Genomic DNA, 12,442 nt, shown 5'->3' on the forward strand with positions numbered 1-12,442 from the left:
CAAAACAAAGAGACAACCATGGAATGGGAGAAGATATTTGCAAATGACACTACAGATAAAGGGCTGGTATCCAAGATCTATAAAGAACTTCTCAAACTCAACACCCAAAAAAACAAATAAGTCAAAAAATGGGCAGAAGACATGAACAGACACTTCTCCAAAGAAGACATATTAATGGTTAGCAGACACATGAAAAAATGTTCAACATCATTAGCCATTAGGGAAATTCAAATCAAAACCACCTTGAGATACCACCTTACACCAGTTAGAATGGCAAAAACTGACAAGGCAAGAAACAACAAATGTTGGAGAGGATGTGGAGAAAGGGGAACCCTCTTACACTGTTGGTGGGAATGCAAGGTGGTACAGCCACTCTGGAAAACTGTGGAGGTTCCTCAAAAAGTTAAAAATGGAGCTACCCTATGACCCAGCAATTGCACTACTGGGTATTTATCCCAAAGACACAGATATAGTGAAAAGAAGGGCCACATGCACCCCAATGTTCACAGCAGCAATGTCCACAATAGCCAAACTGTGGAAGGAGCTGAGATGCCCTTCAACAGACGAATGGATAAAGAAGATGTGGTCCAATGTATCAACTACCAAAATTGAACCAGGAAGAAATAGAAAACCTGAACAGACCTATAACCACTAAGGAAATTGAAGCAGTCATCAAAAATCTCCCAACAAACAAAAGCCCGGGGCCAGATGGCTTCTCAGGGGAATTCTACCAAACATTTAAAGAATTAATACCTATTCTCCTGAAACTGTTCCAAAAAATAGAAATGGAAGGAAAACTTCCAAACTCATTTTATGAGGCCACCATTACCTTGATCCCAAAACCAGACAAAGACCCCATCAAAAAGGAGAATTACAGACCAATATCCTTGATGAACATGGATGCAAAAATTCTCACCAAAATACGAGCCAATAGAATCCAACAGTACATTAAAAGGATTATTCACCACAACCAAGTGGGATTTATCCCTGGGCTGCAAGGTTGGTTCAACATCCACAAATCAATCAACATGATACAATATATTAACAAAAGAAAGAACAAGAATCATATGATCCTCTCAATAGATGCAGAAAAAGCATTTGACAAAGTACAGCATCCTTTCTTGATCAAAACTCTTCAGAGTATAGGGCTAGAGGGTACATACCTCAATATCATAAGAGCCATCTATGAAAAAAACCTACAGCGAATATCATTCTCAATGGGGAAAAACTGAGAGCTTTCCCCCTAGGGTCAGGAACGCGGCAGGGATGTCCACTATCACCACTGCTATTCAACATAGTATTAGAAGTCCTAGCCACAGCAATCAGACAACAAAAAGAAATCAAAGGCATCCAGATCGGCAAAGAGGAAGTCAAACTCACTCTTTGCAGATGACATGATACTTTATGTGGAAAACCCAAAACACTCCACCCCAAAACTGCTAGAACTCATACAGGAATTCAGTATAGTGGCAGGATATAAAATCAATGCACAGAAATCAGTGGCATTCCTATACATCAACAACAAGACAGAAGAGAGAGAAATTAAGGAGTCGATCCCATTTACAATTGCACCCAAAACCATAAGATACCTAGGAATAAATCTAACCAAAGAGGCAAAGGATCTGTACTCAGAAAACTATAAAATACTCATGAAAGAAATTGAGGAAGACACAAAGAAATGGAAAAACATACCATGCTCATGGATTGGAAGAACAAACATTGTGAAGATGTCAATGCTATCTAGAGCAATCTACACATTCAATGCAATCCCCATCAAAATACCATCCACTTTTTTCAAAGAAATGGAACAAATAATCCTAAAATTTGTATGGAACCAGAAAAGACCCCGAATAGCCAGAGGAATGTTGAAAAAGCAAAGCAAAGCTGGCAGCATCACAATTCCGGACTTCCAGCTCTATTACAAAGCTGTCATCATCAAGACAGTATGGTACCGGCACAAAAACAGACGCAGAGATCAATGGAACAGAATAGAGAGCCCAGAAATGGACCCTCAACTCTATGGTCAACTAATCTTTGGCAAAGCAGGAAAGAATGTCCAATGGAAAAAAGACAGTCTCTTCAACAAATGGTGTTGGGAAAATTGGATGGCCACATGCAGAAGAATGAAACTGGACCATTTCCTTACACCACACATAAAAATAGACTCCAAATGGTTGAAAGACCTAAATGTGAGACAGAAGTACATCAAAATCCTAAAGGAGAACACAGGCAGCAACCTCTTCGACCTCAGCCACAGCAACTTCTTCTTAGAAACATCGCCAAAAGCAAGGGAAGCCAGGGCAAAAATGAACTATTGGGATTTCATCAAGATAAAAAGCTTTTGCACAGAAAAAGAAACAGTCCACAAAGCCAAAAGACAACTGACAGAATGAGAGAAAATATTTGCAAATGACATATCAGATAAAGGGTTAGTATCCAAAACCTTTAAAGAACTTATCAAACTCAACACCCAAAGAACAAATAATCCAATCAAGAAATGGGCAGAAGATGTGAGCAGACATTTTTCCAAAGAAGACATCCAAATGGCCAACAGACACATGAAAAGGTGCTCAACATCGCTCGGCATCAGGGAAATTCAAATCAAAACCTCAATGAGATACCACCTCACACCAGATAGAATGGCTAAAATTAACAAGTCAGGAAACAACAGATGTTGGCAGGGATGCGGAGAAAGGGGAACCCTCCTACACTGTTGGTGGGAATGCAAGCTGGTGCAACCCCTCTGGAAAACAGTATGGAGGTTCCTCAAAAAGTTGAAAATAGAGCTACCCTACGATCCAGCAATTGCACTACTGGATATTTACCCCAAAGATACAGATGTAGGGACCTGAAGGGGTACGTGCACCCCAATGTTTATAGCAGCAATGTCCACAATAGCCAAACTGTGGAAAGAGCCAAGATGTCCATCGACAGATGAATGCATAAAGAAGATGTGGTATCTATACACAATGGAATATTATGCAGCCATCAAAAGGAACGAGATCTTGCCATTTGCAATGATGTGGATGAAACTGGAGGGTATTATGCTGAGTGAAATGAGTCAATCAGAGAAAGACATGTATCATATGACCTCACTGATATGAGGAATTCTTAATCTCAGGAAACAAACTGAGGGCTGCTGGAGTGGTGGGGGGTAGGAGGGATGGGGTGGCTGGGTGATAGACATTGGGGAGGGTATGTGCTATGGTGAGCACTGTGAATTGTGCAAGACTCTTGAATCACAGATCTGTACCTCTGAAACAAATAATGCAATATATGTTAAGAAAAAAAATAGAAGAAGATAGCAGGAGGGGAAGAATGAAGGGGGGTAAATTGGACGGGGAGACGAACCATGAGAGATGATGGACTCTGAAAAACAAACTGAGGGTTCTAGAGGGGAGGGGGGTGGGGGGATGGGTTAGCCTGGTGATGGGTATTAAAGAGGGCACGTTCTGCGTGGAGCACTGGGTGTTATACACAAACAATGAATCATGGAACACTACATCAAAAACTAATGATGTAATGTATGGTGATTAACATAACAATAAAAAAATTTAAAGAGAAAATATAAAATTATTAATTGTGGTAAAATAAAAAAAATAAATAAAAAAAAGAAGATGTGGTCCATATATACAATGGAGTATTACCCAGCCATCAGAAAGGATGAATACCCACCATTTGCATCGACATGGATGGAACCGGAGGGGATTATGCTAAGTGAAATAAGTCAGTCAGAGAAAGACAATTATCATATGGTTTCACTTATTTGTGGAACATAAGGAAGAGCGTGGAGGACACCAGGAGAAGGAAGGGAAAAATGAAGGGGGGGACATCGGAGGGGGAGATGAACCATGAGAGATGATGAACTACGGGAAACAAACTGAGGGTTTCAGAGGGGAGGGGTGTGGGGGGATGAGTTAGCCCGGTGATGGGTATTAAGGAGGGCACGTACTGCATGGAGCACTGGGTGTTATATGCAAATAATGAATCATGGATCACTGCATCAAAAACTAATGATGTAATGAATGGTGACTAACATAACATAATAAAATTAAAAAAAAAGAAATGCATGGTTTGATTATTAGGCATGGAATGGAAAATATCCAGTTAAAGATAGTTTTTAAAAAAAAGGCTGGTCTTCTTCAGGTGACCTAAGGTGAGGGAAGCTGATGTAGTGTAGAATGCAGTGTTCCTGTGAGTAAAGAATCCAAGACCCCTGAAAAATGGGCCCCAAAGCCTTCACATTAACTATTCACTACTGCTTCCCTTGGCAAGATGCCAACTGGCTATCCTTTCTGCCTTGCTTTAGAAAAGGTGAGTAGCTGTTTGCAATTTCAAGTGCACACAGAGCAGGTGCACTTTTGTAATCATCTTTTATACATCAGATATAGTGTGTGATGAAGCTCTACACAGAGGCAGGGGCTCTTATGGCTGGTGAGAACTGGCTGTCACATTAAATGCCATTGTTCTCCTTCCTGGAGATTGTGTTTCCCATGCTGACAATGAGCCAAAAGGAATGTCCCGAGTGACATTTCAGGTTCCTCTCCTTTTGGTTATATTTTTGAGTTTGATGGCTCAGTTCTACTGCTTCAACAATATAAGAAGGAGGCAATTCACTTAGTTTAAAGGAAGGCTCATGCACTCCTTACATAAATATTAGCAGAACACCCAGTGCTATAATGCCCTTTCAGACTCACAGGAATGAACCTGAAAACAAACATCTTGTTTGCCGGTTCACTGGTGACCGGCATTGTGTGGTTTGGTGGCCTGAGCCTATGTCTTGTTGGGCACATTACAACTACAGGTCACCACTAGGTCATGGAGATGGGAATGGAGCTGAACATAGGACAAAGCTGGGCGGGGAGGGCAGGGCAGGGCTGATCTGAGAGATATCTGGACCTGGGCAAGGATCCAGGATCCCTCCCAACACTCAAATCCCAGGCCCCAAGACAGAGTATTAGTAGATTACATCTTAGATACAGGGAAGCCATGGGAATGGGAGGGGCAGGGTCCAGTAAGACCGTCAGGACAGAAGAGAAACACCCCTCCATCCCTCCACTTATTCATTCATTCACCCCTTCACTCACTCAGCTCACATTGATCAGTACCTGCTCTGTGACACACAAGGAAAAATGAAACATGCAGCCTGGCCTCAAGATGCTTAGAGCCTTGTGGGAGAGAAAGGAAGGTCAGGCATAATGATTAGAGATACTAACCAGGCCTTGCTCTGTACAGTACCTTTTTGTGCCAACACCTCCTTTCCTCAGGGTGACAGAAAGAGGGCTGGATGTCCTCCCCCAACTCTGGGGGCTGCATTATAGGAGAGGAAACCTGAGCTTGGGGGATCTGAATCTTTTATAGTGGATAGTAAGCCTACCTGCCCTTTGCTTCAGAGGGGAACTGTATCTCTCTTCTGAGGCCATTTGCCATACAAACTTGCTTTTGAAAAGAAAGTCCATAACTAAGATGATGTCCCTGCTCACAAGATGTACAGAAACACGAGAGACTCTTGGAAAACTGTGTCCCACTAGCGATCAGCTTTATTTCTTTAGGATGACAGTTTTTGTGGAGACTGAGAAGGAGGTACTGAGGCTCTGATACCAAAGCCTTTTACCCTCCTCTAGCAGGACTCAGTCTTGGGGTAGGATCAAGGTGGAACAGATAAAAGAGGTGGGCAGCAGGAGTGGGAGAGGTGACCCTCTCTTCGGAGATAAAGGCTTTGCTTTGTGGAAAACATGCGTATTCATTCTATTGCATCTCAGAGCAGGTGTCTAAGGAGAAAGGCAATCAGCCCCGGGTAGGCATGAGGGAGTGTGTTGTGTATAATTCAATGTGATGATCTGAAGGAAGGAAATTAAAATATGTTCAAGACCTACCAGGTTCTGGGACCAACACTTCTACACCCTTCATTTCATCTAACCTCATAATAACCTTTCTTTTTCTTTTTTACTGTGGTAAAATACATACATATTGCATAAAATTTACCACTGTAGCCGCTTAAAAGTATACAATTCCACGGCATTAAGTTCATTCACAAGGTTGTGCCACCATCACCACTACCTAGTTCTGGAACATCTTCATTGCCCCAAACAGAAACCCCCAGACCCATGAAAGCAGTCACTCCCCCTTCCTCCCCCGACCCCTGGCAACCTCCAGGCTGCTTTCTGCCTCTACGGATTTGCCTATATGCTATATATTCCTAATAATCATTTGATAGAAATATTGTTTTTCCCGTTTTATAGATGAGGAACCCATAGCTCAGAGAAGTACATGTCTCATCTAAGGTCACAGATCTGATAGGTGATGGGTGTGATGGGTTCTCTACTGAGCTCCCCTGCAAGAGGAGAGAGGTCACTCACATGGCCCTCAGGAGCGTGGCCCCCTGTTAGCGTGGCAGGGTGTGGAGCAGGACAGAGCAGGGGGAGCAGGAATCCAGTGCACCAGGCCCGAATCAGGAGGGGGGCAGGAAGGAGCGGCCCTCCAGGTCGAGAAAGGGTCCAAGGTGTTGACATGGGGTAGCCAGTCAGCCAGTGGGGCCAGGGCTCCTGCAGCGGGAGGCTCTCTCTTGCAAAGGTGGTGTCTGGAGAAGGGGAGGCGCTCCTGATTCTGGGGGAGCTTCCAGCAAAGCAGGCTGTGGCCCCCATGCTTCAGACCTAACAGCTTTGTTCATTTGGGTGAGACCACCAAGACAAGGCCCCAGGAAGTCAGCTGACTCAAGTTTCTTTTTCTCCGGGGAAACCCAGACCTGTCTTTGGGCGAAAGCCTCTCTGTCAGCTGCCAACACCCCCAGGCTGTCTGGGGGGCTGAGTTCATGAATGGCCTCCAGTCAGAGGCAGCTACCAACTGACGCCTCCCAAATCACTGTGTGAGCCTTTTGTTCATTTCCTGGGAACCCAGGAGAAGCTGGGTCAGGGTGCTGCATGCCCAGGGCAGCCTGGACCCTGCGGCTTTTGCCTCCTCCTTCAGCCATATGGGGTCATTTTCTGGGCCTTCCCTCAAGCTTGTTGGGTTCAGGAGGCCTTTTTCTTGCTTTGCGGGATATGGTAGGTATTTGGGTGTGTTCCTTCCTTAATTCCTGAAACCAGAGAGGCTCATGGTCTCTCCCTTTGGGGAATGTTGGCCTCTCCCCTTCCCAGTGCTGCCCGCCCCACTCTGTCTCCCTGGGAAACAGAAGGGGGTGGGGGAAAATGGGGTTCCTCGGGTGCCCTGACTCATCCTCGGTGGAGGGGACCCTCGTCTCTTAAACATCTCTCTCATGGGAGTACGGCATCCTTTGGCCCTGAAGGTCCTCAGAAGGGTTAAATGTTCAGCAAAAAGAGCCCTTCCAGATGGGCTGTGCCGTGACAGCTGGTGTGAAGGGCCTCTGCCAGCCCTGCAGGGCCTTCGGGACACGACTGTGACAGCATCTGGCTGTGTCTGAGTCCAGTCAGATGAGCTGGGAGGTAAGGCATGTGGCTTCCTCCTGGCAATGATCTGGCTGTCTGTGAATGTGACCCCACAGATGTCCGTCTGTCAGCCTTCCTCACACCACACCTCTCTAGAAGGAATTTCCAACAGCAACCTGACTCCATGGGCGAGCCTGCTCCTTGGTGTTGGGCTGATGACCCCACAGCGCCTGGCCAGGGCAAGTGGGAACAAGGGGGGCAGGGTAGGCACAGGAGACATCTGGCTGTCAGGCAAGATGGACCCCGGGGGTGAGTACCCTATTCTTGCTTGGGGAGTTGGCATGGAGGCAGAACGGACTTGGGCTCACCCAGCGCTGCCACGTGCGGCCGTGTGAACTCCCACAAATCCCTTTGCCTCAGCGAGCCTTCGCTCCCTCATTCGTGAAAGGGGTAATACCTACCTTATTGAGTTGTTGTGAGGCTTTGCGAGAGAATGCATGTGAAGTTCCCAGTTGACGGGCAATAAATATCAGTTTATTAGAGTTTAGTTATTTTAGAGTTTGACGCTTTCATTTAGCATTAATACATTCTAAAATAAAGGTGGATTTGCTCAGGGCCCCCTATGTCAGGGAGAGCCCTTGGCCTGCCTCAGCCTTTTCTGGGATGGTTATCTGATCAGTGCTCCTGGTTTTGGCCTATGTCTGACTCAGGAGGGGAACCGAGGCTTTGACTCTCGGTCCTTTGCCTGGGAAGTAAGGTCTTCCTGCTGTGTGACTCTTTTCCCTAAAGGCTGTGAGCTGCATGTCCCTTCCTTAAGTGAGGAAAGGCAGCTTCCAATCTGCTACTTGTCTCTTAGACTCCCACCCTCTCTGCTTACCTGCTCTGTCAGGCATCTGAGGCTTGAAGAGAGGAGTGGTTGGGGGTGGACACTTGGCACAGCTGTCTGGAGCAAGCTGTTCCTGTGAGTGGGGAATCCATGTTTGGGGAGCACAGGGGTTCAGAGGAAGGCAGAGACCCAGCCCTTTCCCTTGGGGGGCCCCCCTGGGGAATGCTGATGTCAGGGAGTACCACTGGAAGGGTACCACTCACTCCCATCTTAGCGTCCCTTCATCCTGGAGGAGAGAAGAGGAAAAGGTGGGAGGACCTTCCATGGAAACAGGGAAGCTCTCCCAGCACTTATTACATAAATGACAAGGCCACAGTGAGTTGAAGTGGCTCGCCTCTTTCCCTCTTTACAGTGATATGACCCTCACTCCTCTTTCTGCTGTCCATTGTCCCCAGATGACAAGAATGATGGCTGGGCCCAGCCCTGACTGGCCTTGGGGCCTTCCCACACACCTAGAAGCCAGCTTTCTCAGAACAGTGTGGGTGACAAGGAAAGACATGGCTGATGAGAGGGGGCTCTGTCTGTGGCGACACAGGCAGACAGATGTCCTTACTCTAGAACACTATGTTTGGGTGGGACCCCAGACATCGCCTTCACCAATCCCCATTGCCCAAAATCCGGGGAGGGAAAATGGTCAGCCTCAGGCTGGGTTGTCCAACTTGTTGATCCAGCAGTAGAGTCAACGTCTCTGGTCAAAAGTGTGAACTACGCCTTGAGTAGATTCCCTCTGACTTCCTGCAAATATGTGCGTCTGAGGGAGGTGATTCTGGTAGCCGGGCTGACACAGGCTGACGAGGAATGAGAAACACCGTCTTTGACTAAGATTCCATTACTTTCTCTGGGTTTGTAGGGGAACACCACCGAAATCGCTGCATGAGACAGATCTGTGAATGGCTGGCATTTGTAGCAACGGTAATGGCTGACGTTTGCATGAGGTAATGCATTTCCTCCTCACAGCAGCTCTGTGAGCCAGGTACTGTCATTACTTTTTGTGCTAGTTATGGTCCTTCAAGAAGCACAGGCAAGATGCGGTTAGATGTGCCAGAGACTCATAGGGCAGGAGGTCTGTGAAGGGTAGGGGGCGGGAGAGGGTCGCTGTCAGAAAGGAGAGCGGGCAGGACAGGCTAGGTAGCAAGAGCCTTACACAGCAGTGCAGTTCCGAGAAGCACTCGGCAAGGCTGGCGGGAGCCTCTGTGTAAAAGTTGCTCCTTAGAAGGATTAGGCGTCCTGTAGGAATGGGCTGGAACTAATAACACCCTCCATGCTCGGTCACTGGCGGAGCACAGCATGGACCCACAGCAGCCAACCCCGGGGGCTTCTCCCTTGGGGTGGAGCGGGACGGTCACATTATCATTATTGCCTGACTCTGAGCCCTTACACATGAAGTGGCCGGGTGAGTTCTCTTGAAGGAGGTCCGAGCAGCACGTCTCCATGGCCGCCACACGGCCGTTTTACAGATGAGGAAACCGAGGCACAGAGAGGTTAAGTTTCTTGTCCATGGTCCCACAGTTAATAAGTGGCAGAGTTGGCACCGAAGCTGGCTTGGTACAAAATCCACCCTCTTAAGCACCAGGCCACACCGTGGGCTGTAAGATTATTTGCTGGTGTGTAGGGGAAAGTACTGTCGTGTAAACTTTGCAATCCGGCAGACCTGCATGTACCTTCTCCCTCGAGCACGCGCTAGCTATGGGAAAGTTGAGATTGGCGTGTGTAAAGTGCCTGGTACAGTGGCTAACACATAGTAGGTGTTCCTGCTCTCATTCTGTCTCCTAGGGGTGGAAAGACTCACAGTCTTTCCATTGTTGATGTTGCCTGCTTAATGTCCCACTCTCTCTGAATGTCAACTCTGACTCCCAAAAGGATGCTTCTGAGCTGACTGCTCTGCGGGCCCCAGATCTGCCTGGGGCCTCGGAGCAGAAGGATGCTGGGACAGGCGCCAGGCCTGGTCTTGGGGTGTCCTCCCCACTGAAATGCTGCAGCAGCCACCCGGGCCTCCTTCCATCCTGGGGAGATTAACATCATTGACTTGACTAGAGGCCAGGCAAAGTGTCTGGTAGTCCACAGCTTTATCTCTAATCTCTAAAACAACCTTAGGCAGGAGGTCTCAACATCCTCATTTTTCAGATGAGGAAACTGAGTCTGATGGAGGTGAAGACTCTTGCCCAAGATCACACAGCTAATAAATAGCAGAGCTGGAATCTGAACCCAGTCTGACACACTATAAAACCCACTCATTTTCCCCCACATCATGCTAGTCTCGTGAGGTAAGTTATCATCATCCTTGCTTTATAAATGAGAAAACGGAGGCTCAGAGAGGTGGAGTCACTTACCTAAGGTCACACAGCAAGTACATGGCAGCAGTGGGGTTGGAGTCCAACCCTGTGTGACTCCGAAGGCTCCAGGTCAACCTTTTGTTCTGGGTTAGCCTGGACTCTCAGGAGGGCACACGCCCTAGATTTAGGAGAATCTTTTGTTCTCCAGTCCCCAGTCTGCAATCCCAGCACCCGCTCCTTGCTCTGTGGGTCTGGGAGATGGAGAAAAGAGGAGGGTCATTCTGCCTTTTTTGTTCCTTCATCCCCTGGCCTGGCGGCCCTGACTCTGCAGTACCAGTGTGAACCCTGAATCAAAACCCAGGAGACTGGGGCAAGCCCTTGCATCATCCTCTTGACCGTGGGCAAGTCACTCATTGTAAAGTGGGGTGATGAGCACCCTGTTGGTTTCTCAGGGGAGCTGGGAGAAGAATCCAGCAACGTGAAGGACCAGAAAAGACTCTGAAACCAGCCTAGGGTTGTATGACCACCTGGGCAGTAGGAGTGTTATTATTATTTTGTGATTTTCTTCCTACCCTCTGCCCTCCTGCTTCCCTGAAGCCGCCACCAGCAGGGAAGACACTGGGCAGGCCTCTTTCTAGACCCACAGCTGGTCAGCATCCCTCAGGTGCCTGGCCTGGCCTGTCAGACCACATTTTTCATAGTTCTTCCCCCCTCTGCCCTCCAGCCCTCCAACCCTTGGTCTCCTACCCAGCAGAGTACTTCATTCCCTGAGGGGGAGATTCCAGAGCAGATAATCCAGCTGCCTTCTTGACAAAAACCAACAGCAAATAAAGGAATATTTACTGAGTACCTGCAACTTGCCAGGTGCTTCAAGTGTTTAACCCTCTGCAGCAACCCTGAGAATTTTTTCCTGTTTACTTTTGATGAGTGAGGCTCATGCTTAGGGGCATGCAGCTGGAGAGAGGGGGAGCCAGGATTCCAGCTCTGGGCTGTCTCATTCACTGGGAAGACAGACCCTTTCCTCCATATCATGGTGCACAGTCCGGTGATGGGCAGGTCCTTCTGGTGGCCAAGGGTCATGTCTGCAACTGTCTGTGCAGGAGGCAGAAGCCAGGAGTAACGACTTGGGCTGGGAGGGCTGCCTCTTCCTCCAGGCTGCCCGGGATTTCTCAATCACCAGAAGAAATGGAGACTCTAGGGACAGTTCTGCAGAACCATCCTTCATCCCAGCCTTATCTCAGCCTCTGAGCACCAGGTGGGCCTGAAGGAAGCTGCCTGGAGGCAGAGGGCAGAGGCCTTTGTCTGGACCTATGCAGGGGCCCTGACTGCCGTGGGCAGCTTCCAATGTGGGCAGTAAAGGACGCTGCACTTGGGGTCACAGGAGCCGCCTCCAGGTGGCACATCAACAACCAGCATGTGATCCTGGACAGGTCTCATCCCCTCTCCGAGCCTCAGTTTGTTGCTCTATAAAATGGAACCATATCCTCACCTCACTGCAGCGTGGGACGGAAAAATGAGTCAGGATGTGAAAGCGCTCAAAGCAGAAAGTTCCCGGTAGGACCTGCTGCATAATTTGCAGGGCCTGGTGCATAAATGAAGAAAATGCTGATGTCCCATCATGAAGAATTTCAAGACGGTGGTAGCAGAGCATGACACCAGGCGCCGGGCCCTTGGAAGCGCGGGGCCCTGTGCCCGCGCAGATGGAGCTTCCCGAAGACGGCCGCGGCGGGGGGTTAGGAGAAGTGGGGTGCATCCTCCTCCCGGCAGCAGCGGCCCACCCCTGCCGCCCATCCCGAAGCGAGGCTCTGGCGGAGGGTCCCGCGGCACGTTCGGCGGGGCGCCTACGCCATCTAGCGGCGCCAGGACGCGCAGCACCCGCCGCGCGCACGCTGCCCGCT

This window comes from Zalophus californianus, chromosome 5, assembly GCF_009762305.2.
Source record: "Zalophus californianus isolate mZalCal1 chromosome 5, mZalCal1.pri.v2, whole genome shotgun sequence".
Taxonomy (NCBI): domain Eukaryota; kingdom Metazoa; phylum Chordata; class Mammalia; order Carnivora; family Otariidae; genus Zalophus; species Zalophus californianus.